The following is a 14,770-nucleotide window of genomic DNA, read 5'->3' on the forward strand; positions in this document are numbered from 1 at the left end:
AGGGCCGGGGGGCGCAGGACAGCAGGGAGGGAGGGCTCGGACGCCCCCAGAACCTGCACTGTTGGCCCCTGGGGAGGCGAGTCGGGGCCACAAAGCGTGGGCTTCCTCCTGCGGGCAGGCGGGGGGCGGGGGCTTCAGCCACAGCAGGACGGGTCAGTCGGCACATCCACGGGCCTCTCTGGCTCCCTGGAGGGGGGACATGAGACTGAGCGGGATAGCCACATGGAGGGTAGGACGAGGACGCCGCGGCCCAGCAGAGGGGCTGCCCCGGGATGCAGGAGCCAGGGCCAGCACGGGAAACGGTGGGGGGCCCGGCAGAGACCTCTCCCACCTTGGCATTCACAGCCCATCCCCGAGTCCAACTTAATTGACCCCTCCCTGGGCCCCACCCATGCCCCACCCATGGCCACAGCTCATCTCCCTTGGCCCCCCCATGCTGGGCAGAGCCCGGCGGCGTTCAAGGCGCAGCTCCAGACTCATCCGGCCCAGACCTGCCCAGGACCCCAGCCCCTGCCTCACCTGCCCCGTGCAGCCCCTCTCCCTGCACCCACTGTGTTCTCAAGCCCACCCACTTGCCTTACAGGGCTCACCACAGCCCCTTCCTCCAGGAAGCTGCCCCAAACCCCCATAATAATCGGGAGGCCAGTTGCCTAAACTAGCAAAACGCCTGCACCTCTAGGGGCTCAGGCAGCATTTCCTGAACGCAGAACGACAGCACGCTCCAACAAAGTGCTTTCTGCTTGCCCGATGGCTCCGGGAGGATGTCATAGGGTCACAGCCTGGGGGGCCCTGGAGTCCTTTATTGCTGTGGAAAAACAGCCCGAAAAACCATTTCAGAGCTCTTTGCTTCTTTAGAAAATTGGACCTGCAAAATCAGAAATGTCATTCTCTCTCTTTTCTTTTCTTCTCTTTTTTTTCCGCAATGCCTTATTTATGCTCACCTATTTCCCCGAAAGGATTTGAGGCAGTTTTCAAAGCAAGAAAGATACAAAGCAATCTTTGAAACAGATGTAGCAGGTAAAGACAGCTCACGAGGTCCCCTGCTGTGTGCCAGCTGCTGGAGTTCCTTGTTAACCATGCCATCCGTGGAGCCCACCCACGAGGCAGACACTCTTTTTTTGTTTTTTTGTTTTTTTGAGGTGCTGGGACTGGGGATTAAACAGGACCTCATATGCGGGAAGGCGGGGCTCAACCGCTGAGCTACAGCTGCTCCCCGGGGTTGGTTTTTTTCATTTGTTTGCCCGTTGTTTGTTTTCTGTTTGTTTTTATTAGGCACAATGAAACTCAACCCCGGACCTCCCATGGGAAACAGGCACTCAACTGCTTGAGCCACATCCACTCCCCAGATACTCTGTCTCCATTTCACAGGGGAGAAAACTGAGGCACAAACTGCCCGAGCTTACACAGCTCATGAGGAGCAGACTGGGAGCTGACTCTGAATTGGAAAAAAGCAGGCTGGCTAATGCAGTGGGTGTGAAGAGGAGGGAGAGAGAGAATTATAACAGAAAATGGGTGTAAGGGAAAATGACTGCCAAGAGCAAAACTTGGCTCTGAGTATCCTGGCAGCCAAGGCAAAAAAGAAACCAGAAGAATTACCCAGTTCTAAATTTCTGATGCAAAAAAGCAAACCAGTTGTTCAGGAGGCAAAAACTTTTCCCTAGCACAGAATTTGAAAAGAGTGTAATTTTGCATGTCATTTTATGAGTGACCATGTGGTTTTAAAATCTAAGCAGAAATGACAAACAGGCACTTCGGAAGCCCCTGGCTCCCTGTTCTGTTTGGTTCTGGCTTCATTCCTACCTCTGGCACAGAGTGTACCTTCAAAGGGCAGGCACTTCCCCGGTGAGTCCTCCTGTGCCAGCCCAGCTGTGCCCTTGGCCCAGAGGCCCAGACCCTGGGGCCAATGCCCTAGCAGCCCTTCCCTCTCCTTACGTTCAAATCCAGCTCCTTTCCTGAAATGGCCAAATTCTAAAGCTCCACACGTGAGTCAATTATTTCAAGTCAGAAAACACTGGGTCCTTTGAAATTATGTTCAGAATAATTTAAATAACTCGTAAAGTCCGTCTAGAGGAGTGGATGCAGCTCAAGTTGTTGACGGCCTGCTTCCCATGCACGAGGTCCTGCATTCAACCCCTGGTACCTCTTCGAAACAAACACAAACGTAAAAACCAACTCTTTTTGGGGAACAGATAAAGCTCAGTGGTTGAGCACCTGCCTCCCCTGTATGAGGTCCTGGGTTCAATCCCCAGTACCTCCAAAACAGAAAAAGCCCATCTAAGTCATAATGTGGCCCTGCTAAGCACTCACCACAACTGACCTTCCCAGGAAGGCCCACCCTAACCGACTGACCACAGCGCAGCCCATCCCTGTGTTCTTCCCCCCATTTTGCCATTTGTCGTCACAGCACTTGCCGCAGCTGACATACTCTACAAGTTCTTATTTATTGTATGAGAAGTTTGCTATTTTCTGCTCCACAGGGCAGAGATTTTTCTCTGTTTTATTATGTCAGAGCTTGGCATGTGGTAGACACTCAACTTCTTCTTGGATGGGTGGGTAAAATGGATGACAGATGAATGGATGAGTGCGTAGGCAAGTAGCGAGGTGGATGAAACGATAGGTGGCTGAATGGAAGGATGGGTGGGTGGGGAGGGTGGGCGAATTGGTGAGGGAATGAGTGGGTGGATGGGTAGATGGATGAGAGGACAGGTGGGTAAATAGGTGAAGGGATGGGTGGGTAGATGGGTAATTGGATGGTGGGTGAATGGATAGGGTGAATGCGTGGGTGGGTAGAAGGGTAGATAGATAAGCAGACAGGCGATTGAATGGGTGAAGGGATGGTGAGTGGATGGGTGGATAGATGGATGGGTGGATGGATGGGGCCAGTGGGTAGGTGGGTGGATGGGTAGATGGATGAGCAGATAGGTGGGTGTGAATGGGTGAATGGATGGGTGGATGGATGAGTCAATGGGTGGCTGGGTGGATGGGTAGGTGGATGGATGGATGGATGAGTGGGTGGATGGGTTGATGGGTAGAGGAATGGGTGAGTGGGTGGCTGGCTGGCTTGGCTGGCTGAATGGATGGATGGGTGGATGGGTGGATGGGTGGATGGGTGGATGGGTGGATGGGTGGATGGGTGGGGTGGTAGATGAACTGCCCTGATATATTCCAGGCCCATGTCCTTGTGGGGCTCACTGCCCCGACACAGAAGGACATAGATTAATGCTGACCAACCACAGAAGGCCTCCTATTTATCTGCTGTGCATTCAGGTCTGGGCAATTCCTTCCACTCTGCTCCAGGGCATGCAGCTTTAGTCAATGCTCAGCTGAGTGGACTCTGCAAGTTGACTGGACTTTTTGCAGGGCCAAGGAGATGGTAAGATTGGAAGGAGGAGCCGGAGCTGGTGAAAGAGGCTGCCTTGGGGGAACAGTCCACCCGCCTGGCTAGGTGAGGCTCCGTGGCACCTTCTCTCTCTGCACGCCTTGAAACTGCTGGTGTAACATGCATTTTTGCTGACTCTGGGAGCTGGATTTGTGTCTGGGGGATGATGCAGGGGTTTGCTGGGACTAGGCTGGAGGCTGTCCTGGGTGGGAGGTGCAGCCTGCCCCAACCACCCAAGCGCTCAGGTGGCTGAAGTGAGGCCTTCCCTGAAGGGAGGGCTCTGGGGGCGGGGACCATCACAGGGACCAGGCAAACAGCCTGGGGGCAGGGCAAGACCACCAGCCACGGAGGTGGCCCTCGGGAACACCGGCCATGGACCAGCCAACCTGTGATGCCATCCAGGGCCCGCCGCTGCCAGCTCTGTGACCTCAGCTGGTTTTATTTTTAGCCCTCCTTGCAACCACTTACTCATCTGCCATTTGGAGATAATAATAGCACCTACCTCAAAGTCTACTGAGAGCTCACGCATGACTAGTGCCAGACACCAGGAAAGCTGCAACACACCTCAGCTCTTTTAGCTCTCGCAGGAACCATCTAGGGTGGCGCCAACCCCACCCCAGGCCAGTGACGCGCAGCCCGGGGATAAGAAAAGAGCTTCTGTGGCTCCCTAGGCTCAGGAAAGTTTTCCCGGGTCCCCCACCCCTGCTGACAAAGTGGAGGGTCCCGGTCAGGCGGCCTGCTGGAGGAGCACTGAGGCCAGGGGACGGAGCTGCTGAGCTGTGTGTCCAGGCGGCCTTGAGGATACGTCACCACACAGCCCTTCAGCCTTCTCCCAGGGGAAGGGAGGCAGAGGTTACCCACAAGCATGGGGCGGCCCGTGCTGACCTGCGTGAGCAAATCCAAGGGGAAAACGAGGGGATGAATCGTGGGCTCAGAAAGGTGCACGGGAAAGGCCAGCAGGTGGCTTGAGGTGGGGTCTGGGGAGTGGCCTTGGGCAGACATGCTCAGGCCACACCCAGGGTAGAGGAAAGAGTATATGCACCCAGGCACCCACTGCCAGCTTCAGCCACCATCAGCTCGTGACACTCGTTTCCTTGGCCCTCCACTCCCCCAGTGACTGAGGAGCAAAACCTTCAACTGTAGCTATTTCATCATGTATCTTTAAAAAATAAGGGCTCTTCTGTGGAGTGGTGCTGGTCCACAAGCACCGCAGAGAGCCGACTCAGCAAGGTGATGCAACGAAAAAGGGAGACAAGCAAAAAAAACACAGACGAGCACACAGCAAATGGACAGAGAGCAGACAACAAGCAAGCCATGGGGGAAGGTGGGAATAAATAATAAATACAGACACAGAAGAACGCACAGCAAATGGACACAGAGAGCAGACAGCAAGCAAAAAGCCACAGGGGGGGTGGGGAATCAGGAATTTTCTTAACATAGCATAATACCATTATCACACCTAAAAGCTAACAATTCTCTCAAATGATCAAATATCCAGCCCATGTTCATATTTCCCCCTACTGTTTCTTGAGGTTTTTTTTGAATCACAGTCCAAATAAAGCCCACACATGACAATTGTTGCAATTGGTTGATATGTATTGAAGTCTCTCTTTTTTCTTGCAAGTATTTTGTTAAAATACTAGCTCATTTGTCCTGTAGATTTCCCACAGTCTGGATCTTGCTGAATGCATCCCCATCTTGTCATTCAACAAGTTCCTCTATCCTTTTATATTTTGTAAATTCATAATTAGTTCTAGAGGTTTGATCAGATATCCATGCATTTTTCTTTTGCAAGACTACCTTACGGATGAGTGTACCAGTTAGTAATTGCTGAGTAACAAACTACCCCAAACTCTGTGGCTCAATCCAACAGCCAGAAATTCAATCGGGGCTCTCAGCATGGCAGTTCTTCCCTGGAGCTCACCTTGTGCTGCCTGTTGGCCTTTCCGCGTATCTTTCTATGAGAGGAGCTTGTCAAAGGTGAGTCCAGGATTCATCCCCTAGGGATCCCCCTTAGTTTTTCTCACCCAGGTCAGCATGGCGCATCACACAGGCACCCACACGGTGTCTACTGAGGCACTGCTGTGATTCCGTGGGTGGGATGGGTAAGGTCCAAGGTGGGTTCACTTTGGTGGGATGGCTGATGGTCTGGGGTCTTCTGACTAAGGGGAGGAGGGCCCACAGGGGCCTCCCCGGGATGGCAGCCTCAGGCTCATCCGGCATCTTCCACGGCAGCTTGGGGCTCCCAGAGCAGGTGTTGCAGCAGACAGCAAGAGCTTCAGGGCCACTCAGAACCCAGTCTCGAGAGTCACAGAGCCTCACTTTGAGAAACTGGCTAATACCTGGTTAGTTTGTGTAGAGAAAACCCAGGGCTCCCTCAGAGACAATAAAACCCCATGCCCTCTGTAGTTTTCTCTTCACCTTTTGGAATTGAAATCCCCACCGAGGCAGCTGACCCACAGAGCCCATCAAGTCCCTCGTTCATGACCTTTGACCCAATACAAAATAAAGCCCGCCTGTCCTGAACCCACCCCAATAAGATGGACAAACCCCGTCCCATCAATGGGAGTCGAGCTAGTTTCCTTTCCATGTCCATAACAATCCTTTGCCATCCCTAGGAACCCAAAGCTACTTCCGCTCTGGCTTCCTTGGCTGCAGCAGAACTTTGGTGTCCCAAATAAAATGCCATAGTCTGCAAACTCAACTCCGATTTGTCTTTGACATAAACAAAACACAGCCACAAACTCTACACTCCTCCCACCGAGAGGCGGAGGTCAACGGCCCCTCTCCTTAAACCTGGGTGGGTTTGTTTCTGCTTGACGCACAGAACGTGCTCCAGGGGGCTCGCAGCCCCTTCCCCAGCCTCTGATTTGAAACAATAGCCTGTTACCGCCCTTTCCACCTACCAGGCAGGAGGAAGCTTTGTCTGTGCTGAAAGCCACCGGCGCGGAGGCTGCAGCGCCTCTGCGCAGCCTGATACCGCCCCTTCCGGCCGTCCCACCTTCTCCAGTGCTTCAGTTTGGGGACATCGAGGTCATAGTCAGAATTTTCGCCCCACCTGTGATCTCTACTTTACATGACAAAGGGGACTTTGCTGGTGGAAATTAAGGCTACAAATCCCATGACGTTCGTTAGGGAGAGCACCTGAATGATCCAGGCGAGCCCCGTGGAATCGCAGGTGCCCTTAGGAGCAGAAAGACTTGAAACAGGAGCAGGACTGGCCCACGCTAGCGGCAGCCAGGTGGAAAGCGGGAGAAGGGCCAAAGTCCTGGCTCCTGGGTTTGTCTGTGACCCCTAAGAGGCGACCCAGCTGAGCCACGTCTGCCTGGACTTGCGACTATGAAAACCAGGACATAATAAATGGCAGCTGTCGAAGCCACCACGTGCGTGGGAATTTGATACAGCAGCAAGGGGAAATGAACGCACTCTGTTTAATTGGCATCGTCCATTTTTACATGGTGTCTGTTTTTTGTTTCTGTTGCTTGTTCTCGTGGTTTCGTCAGGGAGGGCTCCCTGGGAACGATTTCTCCCAAGTTCTCTCCATGGCCAATTAACCTCACCCTGCCTTTGTACTTGGAGATCATTTTGGCTAGATATCAAGGCTGTGGCTCATTTATTCTTTCAGTGAGTATCTCAAATGTTACCCCCACTGTCTTCTGACAGCATGGAAATTGAAAATCTGATTTTCTTCTCTTCTAAGTGATTTGATCTCTTTTGCCTTGGGGTGCCCAAATGACTTTTTCCCCTTGAGGCAGCCTCCGTCAGATGGAGTCATCATCCTGTGTTGCTTCTAGCCTGGTATTTATTTCTGGAATGATGTTCTCAAAGGTCTAATTCTTTCCTGAGCCCTAGTATCTTTCTTCGCAATTTTTCTTTTTCTCAGATCACGTCACTTCTGAGTTTTTCTCATGACATTTTCTATTATTATTCATGGCTTCTCTCATTTCCTCATTTCTTTAGCTCCTTTTGAAATAGTTTACAATTTCCTCTTTTGGCTTGCGCTCTCGTCTGTAGGTTTGCTTCTCTGTTCTTTTCTCGTTCCTTAGACTAACCCTGTAGGAGATTTGACCGTGATCCTTTCTCTTGCTTCTTTCTGAGTGAAATGAATTCTTCTGTACTTTCAAGAGAGGGGGGTCTCTAGCCAGAGGGGTTTTTTCTAGTTTCTGGCTCCAGAGCTCTCATCAAGGCACCCTCTTTGGCTGTTTTCCAAGAACTGGAAACTTCCAAGGTTTACCGCCGCCCCCCCCACCTGCATCTGCCCCTTCTCTTTCCTTTGCCCTCGTATGCTGGTGGCCCCCCTCACTGCCCCCAGCCTGGAGCCCCCGGCTGCCCGGTGACCCCCAGCCCACACCACAGTCCACCTACCCCCGACGAGCACATCAGGACCTGCTTGTTCACATTTCCAGAAAAGTCACCTGCTGCCATTGGCCAGCGTTAGTCAGGGGCGTCGAGAGAGAGAGACAGAGAGAGACAGAGAGACAGAGACTGAGAGAGACAGAGGGAAAGAAACCAAGAGAAAGAGAGAGAGAGAGAGAGACAGGGTGACAGAGAGACACACAGAGCAAGACAGAGAGACAGAGACAGTGAGAGACAGAGAGAGACAGGGAGACAGAGACTGAGAGACAGAGAAAGACAGAGAGACAGAGACAGTGAGAGACGGAGACACAGAGAGACAGGGAGATGAGACAGAGAGACAGAAGGAGACTGAGAGACAGAGAGAAAGAAACCGAGAGAAACCGAGACAGAGAGAAAGACAGGGAGACAGAGACAGGGAGACGAGACAGAGGGGCTTCTATCACAGGAATGGGCTCCCACTCCCTGGGGCTTGGCGAGTCTGTGCTCCCTGGGGCAGCCACAGCTGGAACCTCAGATGAAGGGGAGGTGAACCCCCAGGGGAGCTGGGGAAGTGAGCGAGCAAGCCCTCTTCCTGACTGCTGAAATCCTCCGCCCTAGCTTTTAAGACCTCCAACTGATGGGACGAGGGCCATCTCGGTGTGGACTGTAGACGCGGCCAGCCGTGGAGGCAATCTGCTGGCTGTAGATGCAAATCCACCTACGAAGCCCCCTCCTGGAGCAAGCAGGCCAGTGCTTGAGCACGTGGACGCCGGGGCCGCTGGGACCCTGCCCTCCCGCTGCCTGGCGCGTGCCTGCTGGGATCCTGCTCTCGGGCCATCAGAAGCCCAGGGACGCCCCCCCACCACCCACCCAACACCCTTTAGCCTTTAAAGCACATGCGAAGCCCACGCCGGCTACGCCTGGCCTCCCAGCCCTGCCCCTCCTCGCTGGCCCAAACCTTCCGTTAGTTACTCTTAGCAACTGTGGCCCTGTGACCCCTCGCTAAGCCCAGGGACTGGGTGCTGACTGGTGACGTCGGCTCTGTGGCAGAGCCTTCTGGGTCGTGCCTCAGGAGCTGTTCCCCCTTGTTTAGCAGTAACAGCTTAGGTACACAGGGCCCCAAATCAGGGCTGTCCCCACATCTGTCCAGGCAGGGGGCAAATATTGGAAGTGTCGCGTGGTTGTATCCAGGAACCCTCCTTAAGAGATAGCAGGGTGCTGTTTTCTGCTCCCTTTCTTCTTTGCCCCTTCCTCGTTCCTAATGGCTGGAATGTGTATGAGATGGCTGGAGCCAAAGTAGCCATATTGGACCATGAAGTGACCTTAAGAATGGAGGCCATGCAGGGACCATACAGAATGGTGGAAGGGGTTGGGACCCCCGAGGCTCTGAGGAGCACCCCAGATATTCCTTAGACTGCCTCCCTCCAGACTTCCAAATGAGACCCAAGTTAGCCATTGCTATTCATAGTCAAATCGAATATTGCATCCCAAATTTTTAAAATATATTTTGCAAAGAAAAAAATGCATTTTTACATGCCTACCAGGATGCTTCCTTCACATATTTTTATATTAATGCAAAAGGTCTCCTACTATTTTAGAATTTACTTCAAATCCACACCAGATTTTCAATTACCTTGTAATAGATATAATTTTTTTTTTTTTTTTGAGTTTTTAAGGAGAAATCAAACCTCTAAGATTAGGACTTGAAAAAGAAAATGGAAAGTAGAAATATACACTGTAACTTTTCCCCTCTGATCAATCCTCACCTTTTCTAATGCATTTTCCTAGCAGATATTTAAAATCTGGTTGTTCAGCTAAAAGAAAATTTGGGACTGCAAGACTAGAAAATTTTCCAAAAGCTATAAAAAGATGCTACTTGTTTCTCAGGGTTTCTGAGAAATTAAAAAATGAGACAAACTGCCACCTTTTATATCCCACAAAGAGGGAAAATAATTCTTTCTTTTCAGTGCATGCTTATGCTACATGAGGACAATCATTTTGCAGGGCCCATTACAATGAGAATGCATTCTCAGACATGGTATGACGGCAAATTCTTAAATGTTACCTCAGCAAGTTCACAATGAGCCAGGTTTACATCCTGTGCAATGCCTTGAAAGCCTGACTCTGGACTTACATATACGATGGCTGTAAATGGTTCTATTTCTCTGCTGGCTACTTCTAAGGTGTCTTTGTAGGTAGCAGCTATCCTCTGCTGTGGACAAGATCAATGTAATGGCTTTGGAATGAAATTTAGCACAAGACTTTATCTTCCTCTCAAACAGGTGCTCTCTAGCTAGTTAGTGCCATTCGACTCACCTGCCAGGGAGATCCCGGGAAGTGCTGAGACGACCACCACTAAGCTCTTTCCTCTTCTCAAGAAAACCATGAAAACATCGCTGTCGGTGTAACGGCGCGCGTCAGCAAACCGCATCTGGGACGGAGATGGTTCTTCCCGGCAGGAGGGCCCTGACCGAGCCCAAGGCAGCCAGATTCTACCCAGATGATCCAACGGCCGTGCCCTGCTGCACGGGAGACAGGTGGGAAAGTCTCCGAGGGTCCAGGAAGCCACATGAGGTTGGCAGAGCCCCTGTGCCCATAGCAGGTGGGCAGCAGGAGTGCCGGGCAAGGAGGAGGCCTCTCGGCTCAGCTCTGGCCCTGCCCCCACTGCCTCTACCTGTCCCCACCACCTCCCCCTGTCCCTATCACCTCCACCTGTCCCCACCTGCCTCCACTCACTCCATCTATTTCTACCTGTCCCCACTGCCTCCACCTGTCCGCACCTGTCCCCACCTGTCCTCACCTGCCTCTACCTGTCCCCACTGTCTCTACCTGTCCCCACCACCTCCCCCGTCCCCCCTGCCTCCACCTGTCCCCACTGCCTCCACCTGTCCCCACTGCCTCCACCTGTCCCCACCTGCCTCTACCTGTCCCCACCTTCCTCCACCTGCCTCCACCTGCCTCCACCTGCTTCCACTGCCTCTACCTGCCTCTACCTGTCCCTACCTGCTTCCACCTGTCCCCACTGCCTCTACCTACCTCACCTGCCTCCTCCTGTCTCTGAGGCCTGCACTCATCAGCCTGCCCACCCCAGTGCCTCTTCCACCCCTGAGCACTGCGCGGGGCCCGTGGCTTCCACCCCGGCCGATCCTCTGGAACACTTCTAGAGGCTGAGGGACACACTCGCCGGGGTCCTGAGCCCACCGACCTCACGAGGGCTGCAGCCCGTTTCAGAGGATGCTTCTGGTGAAAGGCCTGGGGTGGGACTGCTGGGCTAGGAGGGCGCCAGGGTGCACCCATTTCCGCTCAGCTTTCATTTCCCCTGATGCCTCTACAATAAAATGAAAGGAAGTAAAAAGGAGGGGGAGGGAGAGAGGGAGAGATGGAGAGAGTAAGGGAGAGAGGGGAGGGAGAGGGAGAGAAGAACAGAGAGAGGGAGGAAGGGGAAAGGAGGGGCAGGGGGCTACGTGCTCTGGGACGTCCCCAGGCCTGGACGCCCGTTTTCTCAGGGGAGAGCGTGACAGCAGCAGAGCGCCCACAGGACACGTGGCCCAGGGCGCGAGCGCCAGCTGCCCCCTCCACCCACCCTCCTGAGGGCAGAACAGCTTGGAAGGGCCCCGCACTCCAGAGAAATGACACCGAGAAGGACGTCGGGCCAGCCGTGTCCATTCCGGTGCCCAGAGAGGACTCGGGCAGCTCCACGTCTGGTCCGGGCGTCCTCAGAGGTCCCCGGGGGCACACGCGGTAACCCCTGGCCACCCGCACCCGCCGGCCCTGCTCTCGGCGTCTCGGCGTCTGGGAGTGGCCCCCGCTCCCCCGCCGCCCCCCGCCAACCCCGCAGGCCTGTCCAGCTGGCGAGGGCGGGGGCGCCTGGCGGGTCGCTGCAGCCTCAGGCCAAGCGCCAGCCTCCTGCCATGCGGGGCCCCTCCGTGGCGCCAGGCCCCCCGCGCACGTTCCTCCTGGGCAGCCGTCCTGTCCCCGTTGGGGTGGCCTCTGCAGGCCCAGCCCTGGCCGCTCGCGCCCCCTGCATTTTGCAAACCTCCCCACCAGGCGGGGCCTGCCAAGCCCTCCGCCACGCCGTCGCCCCCGCGGGTCTCCGCTTGTCCTCGTTTCCTGCTGCCACAAAGGGGCCACAACCCGAGGGCTCACGACGACACAAGCGTCCTCTCAGGGTTCTGGGGCCGGAAGCCCAAATGGGCCTCGTGGGGCTGCAGCCGGGGTGTGGGCAGGGCCACCCTTCCTCCCGGCCCCCCGCCCCGGGGCCCCTCGCAGCCCCTGCTCCCACCTCAGCTTCCCTCCCACAAGGACCTTGAGGTGACCTTGGGCTCGCGGCACAGCCCGGGAGCCTCTTCCACACCCGGGGGCCTCGACTTAACGCACAGAGCCCCCTTGGCCCGGGGGCCCACGTGGGAGGCTCCTGGGATCAGGCCGCGCCCGGTCTCCCCCTGCGCGGCGTCACAGCGGGGCCTTGCTGGGCGCCCTGCTCCACACACGGCCGCCCGAGCCTCTCAGCCTCCGTGGTTTATTTTTTCTTGCACCCTGGGGGGACCAACTGTCCCCTTTGCCAGGAACTGAGGGGCTCCCTGGACAGGAACGTTTTGTGCTGAAATCAGAAAAGTCCAGGCAATTTCCAGCCGGTCCCCCATCCGCAGCTCTCCTTCCGCAGCGCTGGCTGATTTCCTTTGCCCGCTACCCGCCTGCCCCGCTCCTGGTTTGTTCACTCTTCATCCAGCCCCTAGAACGGTGGGGGAAGCAGTGGGAGGACCCTCCTTACCTAGGTCTGGCGCCTCGGGGGGCCTGCACTTTGGGGTGCCTCCCTGAAATCTCTAAGTCCTGCTCCAATGGACAGGTCCGGGCCCCAGCCCTGTTTTCCCCTTTTGAGACGCCCCCAACCCTCCACACTTACGGGGTCAGCCAGCTTTCCTTTCGTGGAACCCCAGGGCAGTGGAGCACCAGAATGGAGCCGCCGTGCTGACTTGGGGTGGCCCCAATCGTTTAGGAGACAGGGGGCTGCAGAAAGTGTGCGCCGCTGCATACCCCAGGGGCAGCCCTGGCGCCTGCCGCACGTAAGGAGCTCAGGCACGTGTGCCCAAATGAACTGGTTAATGTTCAGATCTCTAACCTAAAGAGTCATATAAGAGGAAAAACATACTGCAGAATTTGGGGGCAGGGCAGTTGTCAGGGGAAAGGGATAGCTTTATAGGGAGGTGAGTTTGTGTGTGTTCATACGTGTGTGTGTGTGAGCACAGGCACAAATATCTGTGCATCTGCACTTATCGCTCACCTATCCCCCTCCCAGCTGAGACAAAGGAAAGTAAAAAGATGGAAAGCCCGCAGGCACCCGTCCTTGCACTCTTCTCCAGGCCTGGCAGCGAGCGGCGTGGAGGCTGGACCACGTGGGTTTCGTGAAAGGGCCAGAGAACAGGTGCGGAGGCCGCGGCCGCCGCCAGCAGAGAGCAGCCGGTCCCTGCACGGAGCAGCCCGGCCTCGGGCGACACCCCCATTGCTCCTGGCAACGGGAACTTGGGGCGAACTTTCAGTCGTTTCCCTAAAAAGTCATTTTACCAAAATAAAAATCCAAAGTGCACTCGTTGTGCCAATTAGAACGGAACAGAAGGCACTGTTTAGCGACCTTGGAGGGCAGACCAGGTTGCTGTCGTCAAGCTGCTGCTGCTCGGTGCCCAGGGGTACCTGTTAACCGGGTGAAGTAGAGCCAGGGCCGCGCAAGCCGGCAGGACGTGGTATCAGTCAGGCTCGCGCAGCCCCCGCCGCTAGACGAGCAGTCTGCTGAGGGCAGGAGCTTCCGCTCTGCAGGAGGAGGTGGTTGACTGGCAGACCCGGCTCCCCAGGTGGGAGGAAGCCGCGTCCCCTGTGCGTAGAAGGTGCGCCGTCCTCGGACAGGCCTCGTCCACCCTGGCGGGGAAGGCTGCGAGGCCCCCGCACCCACGCCTGCCTCGTCCGGGGCAGCTCCGCGTTCAGGATGGACGGCCACCCACGGGTCCATTCTGCAAACAGGTGGGCAGAACTGGGCTTCAGTCCTGCGTTCCTCTACCGGTGGACTGTGTGGAGTGTGGATCCTCACCATCCAGCGCTCTCATCCGCCAATTCCTACCTCCACAGGTTGTCGTGAAGATTAAATTACAAAATATCTGTCAAGTGCTTTGCACAGTGCCAGGTACCCCTCAGGGGGCCTTCCACACCCCTGGGCATCTCTCCTGGGAGCTAAGAGTGTCTTTACAGGGGGCCACCACCGGCACGCATCTCCTGCCCTGGGGAGGGGTGTGCCCTGTGATTTGGGGAGGTTTTCTCTTGGTGGGACTAAAACCTGAAATTTTGCCTTCAACTACCTGGGTATGAATAGAGAGTGCATCAGTTAGCTTTTGCTGTGTAACAAAATATCCCAAAACTTAGTGGCTTGAAACAACCATGTTCATTATTTCTAACAGTTTTGTGGGTGTCGGGGTCAGCTCAGTCAGAGTTGGTGGGTGTAAGGTGGCCTCACTCACATGTCCATCAGTTGGGTGATATCAGCGGAGCTTGTGCCAGGCACACATCTCCCGCCGTGAGACAGGCTAGCACGGCTCACTCGCCTGGAGGCCAAATGTTCCCAGCCACAAGGGAGCACAAGCCCCAGCACCCAAGCATGCATCACGTCTCTGGTGTGCCCTCTTCTCTCATGTCCCAGTGGCCAACGTAAATCATGTTGTCAAGCGTGGACTTCAGGGTGGAAAATTAGGCGTCCCTTCAGGATGGGAGAAGCTACAAAGAATTCACGGCCTTTCCCCCTCCCCACAGATGCTCCCTTGTTATGTCTGTTCGTTGTGTCTGCTCATCATCTGCTCATCTTCTTTAGGAGGCATTCAGGACCAAACCTGGGACCTCCCATGTGGGAGGCAGGTGTCCAACCACTTGAGCCACATCTACTCCCTACTTGTGTCTGCTCATTTGTCAGCTCGTTGCATCACCTCATTGCATCAGCTCATCTTCTTAAGGACGCACTGGGTACTGAACCCAGGAACTCCCATGTGGAAGGCAGGTGCCCAACTGCTCAAGCCACAT

The sequence above is a fragment of the Dasypus novemcinctus genome, chromosome 4, assembly GCF_030445035.2.
Source record: "Dasypus novemcinctus isolate mDasNov1 chromosome 4, mDasNov1.1.hap2, whole genome shotgun sequence".
NCBI lineage: Eukaryota > Metazoa > Chordata > Mammalia > Cingulata > Dasypodidae > Dasypus > Dasypus novemcinctus.